Source organism: Leptidea sinapis, chromosome 18 (genome assembly GCF_905404315.1).
Source record: "Leptidea sinapis chromosome 18, ilLepSina1.1, whole genome shotgun sequence".
NCBI classification, from domain to species: domain Eukaryota; kingdom Metazoa; phylum Arthropoda; class Insecta; order Lepidoptera; family Pieridae; genus Leptidea; species Leptidea sinapis.
Window position 1 is genome coordinate 11,721,856 of NC_066282.1, and position 12,150 is coordinate 11,734,005.

A 12,150-nucleotide genomic window follows, 5' to 3' on the forward strand; every position below is an offset into this window, starting at 1 on the left:
GAACTCATCCGCCTTTGAATAATGTTGAAGATAGACAGCGATATTCACTTTAAAGGACAAAATATTAACTTTAGAGGGCCATAGAACTGATGACTTAAAACAAACCTTCACTTCATCTGCACGTGTACCTCGTGAGACAACAGGCAACGTCTGTCTGAAGTCACCAGCCAATAGTACCGTGACTCCACCCATAAGTCGGTAACAATTCATTATATCTTGGAGAGTCCTATTTAGAGCTTTCAATGCCTTTCTTATGGGCCATAGTACACTCATCCTATACAATAATTTTGGTTTCTCGAAGCACTTGTGCCGTGTTCCGATTCAAAGGTTATTTGAAAGCAGAATGAGCCGTCTTGCCTTCATCAAGCAATCCCTCTTCTAAATGACAAAGTATAACATTTTTTTTTTCAATAATTTTATCATCGAAAAGCGAAGGTGTCAAATGTACTTTAATTATATAGGTACCTATACAAAAAAATCAACTACGGCCGAACTTCATAAGACTTTCATCCAACATTTCAAACCCAATTTCACCCCTTTAGGAGGGGGTAAAATATTTTGATATGCTGATACCTACCAAACTTTAATTGAACAATAAATAAAACTTTCCCATACAAAATTTCATCCCCTATTTAACCACCCTTAAGGGGAGATAATCCAAAATAACGTTTAGGTACAGATTTTCATTATTTATAGCGAGTAACCTAATTTACGATTTTTACGTCTCTAACTTCATAAACATAGGACTTTCATACAACCTTCCAAGCCCTATTTCACCATATTTGCGGTGGGAGATTTTCATAGCATCCCTTTTTCTTGTACTTACCCTCTATAAAGAGTGTACTTTTCAAATTTCAAGTTGAAATAACTATAGTTACAACTTTTCTAAGCAAACTTTACCCCCCTATCTTACCACCCTTATATGGGGATTTCCCAAAATGACTTACATGGATTTTTATAACTTCAAGCTAATAATAAGAGTTTCTCAAATCCTGCTATAATAGCTGACACCTACGTCCTACAAAGAACCTACCCTCCAAATTCCAAGTTTGTAGGCTTTGTAGTTTCTGAGATTTCGTGGTAAGTCAATTACCGGTAGAAATCTATTTAAATATATAAAAAGACTAGTGGACCCGGCAGACGTTGTCCTGTACACACGTCTTTAATTTGAAAAATCGGTCCAGCCGTTAGGAGGAGTTCACTAACATACACATGAGCAGGAGAATTATATTATATAGACGGAATTGAGAATCTAAACCAATCTCAAATTCACTGGAACAAACAAAAAATCATCAAAATCGTTCCAGCCGTTTTGGAGGTAGTTCTATTGTCAATCTAAACCATTCGAATTTATTGTTCGCGGAAACCATCCCAGAGAGCACACATCTCCTTCCCAAATAAAGGAAATAATGTATGTTTATTATCAAAGATGCCTATTTCCTCTGCTTTAGACATACAGCAGTTAAAATAAGAGGGTCTAGCATGTGACATCAGCGGCTCCAAGGTATCAACGTCGTAATCAGGTCTCCTGCCATTGTCACATGAAATAGACAAATCAAATCAAAATCAATTTTATTCAAGTGGGTCAAAGAAGTGACACTTATGAATTTTTCCACCATTTACCACCACTTCAGAAAACTCTTTTCAATCAACAGTTAACAGCTTCATCGTCTTACAAATCATTTCAATTAATCGTCAAATAATCAAACACGAGTAAGTATGAAAATAACTACCAATGTTAATAATTAAATAAAAATCAAGAGTTATTGAGTACAGTAGATGCATCAATCCACACATACCATAAATATAATAACTTTAATTTTAAAAACATCCAGCAGAATTTCTGGTAACAGGATCATCCAGCCACCACAAGTAGCACCTGTTCATGAGCACCTTACTGCTATGTGAACGTTATACAATATTTCAGTAAGAATTTGTTGCTATCATTTTCAGTTTGAAAATCTGTCACCAACAAAATATTCTATACGATACCAGAATGTAGACGTAAGCGGCATTACAAAACTTGGTATAAAGTTATACCAAGTTATATAAAGTTATACCTGTTAATATACCAAGAATATGCAAAATGTTGAAAATATCGCTTAAAACACTGTCAAAATAATAACAATTCTGAAGATTTCCTAATGTCCAACCAGCAAATAAACGCGGGAAAGTTATACGTCCGAATAAACCAATCATAAGCAAAATATATTTTTGTTAACATTTTGCATATTCTTGGTTTATTATCAGGTATAACTTTAGACCAAGTTTATTTGTAAGACCGTATGACAGTGTTGTATAAACATCGTAATCACGCTTACCTCCAATTATGTAAATACCACGACCTAAGGGAGCATGGCCACAAAGATACAATAAATCATTATCTAAATTAATTTCGAACGCTTAACAAAACCTCTTAGTTTCTTAAAGTCACAATAAAGAGGATGGTGCTAGAAGCTATAACTCATCTGAACGTAAGATTACTGATCTTTAATCCCCCCTCGGGGTTTCTCTTAAAGTTAAGATTTATGACTGGTGGAATTATATTTGCACCCCCGCGGCCTGCTAACCTGCCAGGCGATGAAAAAAGTTTGTATTAGCTGATGTGAGATAGCTATATATTGTTTTTTGGGACTTTGGATATTGGAAACTATTAAAAATCATATTCAAATACTTTTAATTCAAAATAGGTTTTGATATCACTTGTTGAAAGTCATAAACTAGCACCCATTCGAAAAAGTATAACTCAGACCTGAGAATAACGGGCGCAACAAACTCAGCGGACTTCTTTTTTTCATAAAATATATGGTTACAATCTAATATCGTGTAATGAAACTTATTATTTAATAGCCTGAAGGTGGTCCCTCCATTCCCAATTAAGAAAGTCATTTATTTTGTTTGAAAAAAAAGTTTTAAAAAACATTTGTGTGGTAAAGGATACTCCTTTACTGTAGTACTTTAATGTTTTTCAACAATTCTTTTGAATTTCGTAATACATTTGTTTTGTAAGATGACACCTATGAATCGCAAAGATTTACCAATATTATATTTATATATATATACTGTAAATATTTTACATTCAACTTTATACAATGTATGTAAAGTGATGCTTCAAAATTACTCAAACGTATTGACTTGTTCATTTTAAAAATAAGAAGTGATTAATAGTAAAAATAACTATTGAAACGCTTAAAGAGTGCAGTAGATGTATAAATGTTCATATACTGTATATAAATAAAACAATTATATGAGCAATTATATAACTACTTTCAATTGTTTATTATCAAAATAAAAATCCCCGAAGACAGGCACCACATGCTTGTGGCGCCCATTCACGAGCATGACGCATGGACCAGTTATCGCTTTCCTCGCTTATATCTTAGAAAAGGTAACAACTCGCCCCACGACGTTTTTCCCACATTTTTAATTTCCTTTTATTCCTTTTGTGTTCATTTTACCAGTGGGAGGCTCCTTTGCACAGAATGTGTAAGCATTTCTGTGTTTCGGTCCGAAGGATGCCGTAGCTAGTATAATTACTTAACATCTAATGTCTCAAGGTGGCAAGCGCAGTTGTAGTACCGCTCAGAATTTTTGGGGCTTTTCAATAATACTGCTAATCTCGTCCCTTATTTTCATAAAAAAAATTATTCCGTGATTAGAAGTTTGAAAGTACTATAAGAATTTTAGGTTGGGTTCACTTGTAGCGAATGGCGACGACAAAAAATAATGTGTGTAACAACATAAAACCAATTTCAAAAATCTTATATAGAAAATTCTCGTGTCACAATGTTAAACCTTACTCCTCCGAAACGGCTTTACTGATTTTTACCAAATTTTATATGCATATTCAGTAGGTCTATGAATCGGCTCATATCTATTTTTCATCCCCCTAAATTTAAGGGTAGTCAACTCCAAATTTTTTTTTAATTTTTTTTTATATTTTTTTTTAATTTTATTTTATTATGATTGAGCATTGAAAAATACATACAAATTTAAATTTTCGCCCTTCTACGATCAACAACTATTTTTGTATCTAATTTATATTATTCTGTTCCACCCACTAAACCGATATAGGGTTGCAAGATGGCAATCGAATACAATAATTGTAGTACGATATAATATTTGGTAGGTCTGAGAATCGGTTGCATCAATAGTGGGAAATATGGCAATACGACGTTTGCTGGGTCAGCTAGTAATCTATATTTTTGTGAAGTTAGAAGAAGTGAAGAAGAACGGAAAAATTGTCAGAATGAAATATTACGATTTACGATGCGCGCCCACACCGTCACGAAAATTCGACATGCTAACGTCAATAGCTGGTCAACTAACACATTTGTATCATACTTCAGCTAACAAGCCTCTTCTAACTCATATGTCTACTGAACCACAACCAATGAACGAGAATTAAATAAACACATACTTTTTTTGTATTATCTTATATCGGAATTTCAATATTTACTGAGATGCTTTTCATCTAAAGGCTTCTATCTATCCCATGACGGCTAATTTTGTTAAAAGCCCTTAAAGAAGAGAGATACAATTTAATCGTACAAAGTCGTGGGTAACAGTTAGTAATATTATAAGCGTTTACGATATAATAGAAACATATATAAACAACAACAATTCCATGGCCATCTGCAAAGCCAAATTGGCTTCAAAGAAACTGGGCGTCATTAATAGAGCACGGCAATACTTCAAGCCGGCCCACATTCTAGCGCTGTACAAAGCGCAGGTCCGGCCACACATGGAGTATTGCTGTCATCTCTGGTCTGGCGCACCCCAGTATCAGCTCGATCCATTTGACCGCTTGCAACGCAGAGCAGCTCGAATTGTCGGGGACCCAGTACTCTGTGAACGGCTGGATCACTTGGCGTTGCGTAGAGACGTCGCTTCATTGTGTGTCTTCTACCGCATTTATCACGGGGAGTGTTCCGAAGAGCTGTTTTACCTAATTCCTGCCGCCGAATTCCACCTTCGCACGACACGCCACAAGTTAGGATATCATCCTCACCATCTGGATGTGTGGCGGTCCTCCACAGTGCGGTTTACAAGGAGCTTTCTTCCACGTACTACAAAGCTGTGGAATAAACTTCCTTGTGCGGTGTTTCCGGGACGATAAGACATGGGTACCTTCAAAAAAAGCGCATACACCTTCCTTAAAGACCGGCAACGCTCCTGTGATTCCTCTGGTGTTGCAAGAGAGTGTGGGCGGCGGTGATCACTTAACAACAGTACGCTAGTTTGTCCTCCTATTCCATAAAAAAAAATATATATATATAAAGCATTGTGAAGTTAATAATTTTTGTTGAACTAACTTTATCTAATATCGGCCTCGTATACAAAACTTTTAAGCCACGCTGATCATAACAAGTAATATCCAAAAGGCGGAATATTACCAACTCTTGTCTTATTTATACATATTATAACTTATAATAAAATGAAAATAATGCGTCTTGTTTGGTGTTTCCGCGGAGCTATTGAAAATTGAGATGCCTAGTATTAATATTTACTTGTTGCTGTCCCGCATATAGATACAATACAAAACCGTTATTAAGATTATTTATTTAATCAAAACAAATCTTATAACTATATTTACAATACTACGACTACATAAAATTAAAACTATCATTACGTGGAAGCGTACCAAGAATACTGGCAGCATTATCTCGTTGGATAGCAAGGCTGATCCGTTGACCGAAATAGCTGCCAGCGCTTGGGTTTCCAGTAGCCTTATTGAGGCGCGAAGATAGTATTTTGAACATTCGCCGCGCCTCTGGGCCCCACGGGCCAAGTGTCTCGACACCAAATGGCACAAAGATGTATGACTCACTGAGACCAACATATTTGCGATGCTTGCTGTCTGCGGCAGTCGAAGCAGCAGCCCCAGCACCAACTGACGTAACTTGGACATGAGAAGGAGCCAGAGTGTCGACGCAAGTAGCGTCCCACACCAGCGCCCTTCCCCGTGCCCAAGCCACCAGCGTCATTCCATCAGGACGCTTGCCATCGCGGCGGGTAATACCATTTGGCTCTAAAACAGCTGGTATATTAAGAGCGGCAAATGCCCTGCGGATGACTTCATTAATGCTGGCGTGACGACTGATACGGCCTGCCGATTTTAGGCAGGATAACCCGTGACGTCCAAGAGCATCTACCTGAACGCCACATCTACATTGATGTGGTTCATTCAGTTTTATACCTAGCCGGAGTGATACGCATATTGACAATGTCATATTGTCAAGTAGCGTTCCAATCGGCGCAGAAGGCAAGGCTTGTAACCAAAATCCCGACTCCTTTTCTGTCATGGCCAAAAGACAAGCACGCTCTGTTATGTCAGTAGATGAGATCAAAAGATCATCAAAGGCTGACTTACAAAGAAGTGCGACCCATGCTTTTTGACACTTTAAATCGTCTGGAAAATTTTGAATGTTTGCAATATTTAACCAAGCATTGTTAGCTTCGTTCAAATACACAATCTCTGAGTTACCTGGTACATGATTTACAATTCTAGTAACCAAAGGCTGCGCACTATGAACTGAAGATAGAAATGCTGGTAAGGCAACGCCCGAAACTTTGCGAGAACCCAAACCACCAAACCGTATCGGTAAAGAGGCTTGAGACCATGCACGATCTGTAAACGCGCAATTCAAAACGGTTTCTAAAATATTTTTAAGTGAAATATCAATCACATCAAGCAAATTTGGAAATTTCCATAACGGGCTAGACCTTAAGAGGTACGTAAATTTTGGAACAAATAAACAAGACCGAATAATAGTTAAGGCCATATGAGAATTAATTTTCAATAATCTGTCCGAAACGTTATTAAATTTTTTAATGTGATCGTTTAAGATCGTTGGAATTGAAACAGGAAATAATGGAGCTCCAAGAAGGTCAAGTAAATTCTTATCCAAAACTTTAATATTGGGGCCAGAACATTAAATTTATTGGTAATATCAACCCGGTCTGAAATTTGGAAATTTTCGCCGAAAGCTCGCATTTCGAAAAATTTAACTCAAGGCCGATTGAGCTAAAACTTTCTATTACAACTTTCAAATCATCTAAAACCGAGTTCACTTCACCACCCAAAATACCATCATCCAAGTACCAAACATTAAATTTTGATTTTAGTTTTGTTATGGCGGAATGAATGGCAAGGCTAAATATTACTGGACCAAGAGGGTCGCCTTGCTGACAGCCAACAGAAGACCAAATATTATGATTTTTGAATAATAATTTGGATAGTTTACTATAACATTGCCAAATATAATGATAGATTGAAGGAATTGAATTTTTAACTTCTCTCAGCAGAGCTCCCCTATCAACAGAGTTAAAAGCATTATTTACATCTAATTTTAAAAAGACATCACCAGAGTTCCTCTCCAAAAAAGTTCGCGCAGCGTGGACTGCAGCTTCGCAACCACTTTTGCAGCCGAAACCCAACTGAGTTGGAATGAATTTAGTTGATAGGAAAGGAAAAATATGTTTACAACAAATTTTAGAAACAAGGCGTCGAAATGTGCAGCCCACGGCTATAGGACGAATACCACCATCTTTTTTCTTAAGAGCACATATATTCGCACCATATAAAATTTCGGTGATTTCGGTATTAACTTTTCCAGAAAGCATGAGATTTACTAAGAGAACAATGTCCTCAAGCAACGCTCTACCCGCATCCCCTGTGGAAGGACATACCAGATATTTCAGATGCTGGGGTGTCAGTCCATCGGGGCCGCCGGCAGAACCAGTCTTAAAGGACATTATTGCTTTTAGTACATCACCATCATTAGCCCGTAGATGATTATCGGAAAAAGATGGTTCCGGAATAACACAATTAGCATCTGGTGATGGGTGTTTACTTTGTAAAGCCAAAAGTGTTTCATTTGTGTCGGGTGCCAGGATATCATTTGAAAAAAGTATAGATGCAGCACCTTTCACGTCACCGTCATTAACTTTCTGTTCTACTTTTCGAAAAATGTTGAATTTTGAATTTTGGTTACTATTTAAAATATTTGGGTCAGAACAATTTGATTTTATTTTCTGTGTGAGTGAACTGTGGTCATCTTTTTTTGCATGTAAAGTTGAATATGAACAAATGCTCCCAACTATCTTTTGAATTTTGGTTTACTGTAGATCGAATGACTTTGGAGAGTGCAGTAGCAACAGTAATTCGAGCCCCTTTTGGAATTCGCTTTACTACTGGAACCGAATTCTTTCATTTTCCTAATAATTCCGAAAAATTTGTTGTAACATGATATGCGTTATTTGTCGAGGGCAAGGTGCTATGATGTATATCCGAAACTAACGCGGAACTGTGCTTTTTACCGGTGTGAATTTTTAAGCCTCTTGCACCTCTAAAATAACGTGTAGGAGAGCATAGGTCACATTTCACAAGATCACTGGCTTGGCTACAAACATTGTTTTAAACCGTTGTTAATGTATAAAATCTTAGATCTAAAAGCTAGATAGACTGTGAAAACGAAAAAAAATTGAGGTTGACTCTTAACCTTTATTTTGAGCAATACATGCACACTAACGCAAAGTGACATGTAAATCGCGAGTGTAAGACGTAGCTTGTCACACACACTAAAGTAATAAACCTGGCCTGTTTTCATCGGTTGCTATCAGCAAGATCTGTATAGACGTATAAATAATCTAATCTAAGTATATAATTATATATATTTTAATGTTATCCATATACAGATCAGCAAGGAGCTCATGCAGTATATCTTGAACCATAAACTGTAGCCAAAATGTTAATTCCACACTTCAGGATGTCATTTACCTATTTCAAATCAACTTATACTTAGTTAATTTAACATAGTCTGGTTTTTGAGAACATTTTTATTAATTTGTCAAGATTCAAAAGTAAACTTGATTGCTTTATTATTAATATATAAAAACTACGTGTCACATTCTTTGTCCGCGATGCAATCCTAATCTACTGGACCGATTTCAAGTAAATTTTGCACACTGTGTGCAGTTTAATCCAATTGAGATTAGATAGTTTTTATTTCAGTAACAGTTATATTGTTTTATTTCACACTTTATTTCCGCATGAATTTATGAGATACATTGTTACCACACAGTTTGACAGTTCTGCTGTGACAATATTTCAGTACAAGAAAAAGGATCGACGAAATAATTATTGTAACGATTGAACTTCAACAAAATTCGTAATTAACAAAAATATTTTAAATGATATGATTTTCTTAATATACTTATATGCATTAGTTTAAGTGAATTATGGCGCACCGGCCACAAGCTAGTAAAATATATAATATGAACTATAGTCCTTACTTATAATCCCCTAAACTGCTTTTCAATAATTAGAACTGACATCTACTAAACTAACAAAATAATTAATTCCACGCCGTTTATTATTATTATCTTATTGTGTACACGCCTCAGAATATTTTGCCCTTGTCATCATAAAAAAATTATAACATATCACCGTTTCAATCGTGGTCTGCTTATTTTGTTAGAGTGTAAACTAAAACTTTACAATGCTATGAAAAACGAAAACATTATCATGTGTCAGTAATTAGAAAAAAAAATCCATGTGAATATGTTGTGTACTAATGAAATTAATTCAGCAGAGTGCACGTGTTTCCTCCTACATGTGCTCCACATTCCGATATATTTTCCTTTCATTTGTCAACTGCACAAACCTGTTACGATATGGGTGCTTTATTATTATAATTTATTCATATATGAACAGGTAAATCACACATAAAATATTACTTAGATTAAAATCTGTTTATATAAATAAAAAGTTTAAACGATATCTTGAAATGAAATGAAAATGAATTTATTTTGGAAGAAAATCTTTACCACTCATTCAAAGAAAATAAGCTTATGAATAAAAAATATAAGCTTAAACTTAAATACAAAAAAAGAGAAAAAGCAATACTAAATAATCTGTTTAGCACTGGTCTACCAAAACTGGAGTCTGCTCAATTACAGTTGAGTGCATCGACCCCATATATGTTTTTTTTAATATAAAATCATAATTTTGAAATGGTTTTTTGGATTAATGTTAGCTTGACTGAACCTTATTATTTCCATTTACATAACTTTTAAAATTGGCAAAATCTGTAAATATTTTTTATTATTTTTATATACTTCTATATACTTAAAGTTCATAAAAAGATATCATAATGCTCGCATAAGTTACACAATATCTCGGGCAAAGTTGGCAACAATAGTATAATTGAAAGATCGGAAATTCCCAAGCAAGCTCATATTTCAAAGACGCTCTTCTTGCCGGATAATATAAGAAGATAGAGGACAGACTCGGATATAAAATATGGCGTCCTTTCATGAATCTTATTAAGATATCCTCCGAAAACGGAACGGGACGAAACTATAGCGCACACAAGAGGTGTGAGCGAGATAGGTGGTTACAGGGTTTATGTATATTAAAATAATACGTACGCGGTTAAAGAGGTGTGTGCTTCGTTAAATTTATCGTCTCTATGAATATAATTTTCTTTGAGATGCATCTCCCATAAGAGGTATTTAGTGTCACTTGTCCATTTTTCCTGAATGTTATATGAGCTTTTAGGAATAGGGTTATTCAATTTAGGAAGCTGTCGGTTTAAAAGTTACGATAACAAGCGAGAATATTAAAGTGGAGTTTATAGTTAATTTTTTTGTTGTTTTTAGAAACTAGCGATTTGATCTTACGTAACTGGTATTCCATGCTGATCAAATAAATATTTTTATTCTAAAAAGGATTTAAAATAACTTATTGATATTACCACCCATTTGAAATTTATGCCTCAGACCTGAGAATCACGCATGCAAGAAACTTCTTTTTTTTAATAAATTTCGTTGCAATAAAATATATTATTTAAATAGCCTGAGGGCGGTAGCTCCATTCAAAATCTGCGGTATGATTAAGAAAATCATTTATGTTATAGTAACCTTTACCACACAAAACTTTTTAGGAATTCTTTGAATTTCGTACCACGTTTTTTTTGTACATTTTCTTGGAGCATTTCGTAAAAACAATAATATATTGAATATCTTACTTGCCGTCTATTAATTAAAAGATATGTTTGTCTATTTCATATTTTTTAACGTTTAACGGTTAACGTTTAATTAAATCTCTCCAAAAATATTGCCTTAGTTTAGGAATGCAACAGATTCTTTAAAATAAATGATATTTATTTTAATGATATACATTAACTTTAATCAACTGGCAAAAATCAAATCAAAAACATATAGCGAATAATGGTCCTCCAATTTACTCCCTCTTTGAAAGGTGAACGTATCTGAGAAAAAACGTATCAAAGAATTTTATATGTATATGAAAAACTTCTAGCGAAAATTTTCCCTCCAATATCCTCCTTTTTCGTAAGGTATTCCTTACAAAGATTCTTACTTATGTAACTTTTAATATTCGAGAAAATTTAAAATATTAGCTACTATTTTTATATACTTCTAAATACTTAACTTTATAAACATACAAAGCTGACAAGAGAACCTCGTGCTAAAACATATTGATGCAGTACGATGACATGCTACGCGGAAAGATAACTTGGTAGGGAATGTGCGGATTATTTGCTTGGATATTGAAAGACAGACAGGGAGACTATAAAGATAAAGAAAAAATATAATTTATTCACTTAAGTAGGTCCAAATATCACTTATGAATATCAAAGATTTTACCACTACTTCGGAAAGTTTAATTTAATTAGAAGAAGTGGCAAAAAACTCATTGCCACTCTATTAAATCTATATTTTCAATTAAGGTTATCCAAAAACAAAAAAAAAAGTAAGAATATCCAGGTTTACTGGACATACCTTAAACACAATTTATATACGCATGTATATTTATTTAAATTTAATTCAACCAAATATTAACAATTCAATACATTTAATAGTTCTTAATTAGTAATTACATAATTATATGATACTAACTTATTAAAAATATTTTAGCTATCGAAATGTGATCTCCCTTACTGTCAATTCAACAAAACAATCTAAAAAAAATGGATTGGTATTATTATGACGCGGTTAGCTACTAACAACCTTTTATTTAAAAATATATATTAATGTAATGAAGTCCAGTGTTAAAAATAACAAATGCGAAAAATTAAGAATTAAAAAGATATTTTACAATCAATGGTGTTCGTAAATTTATTT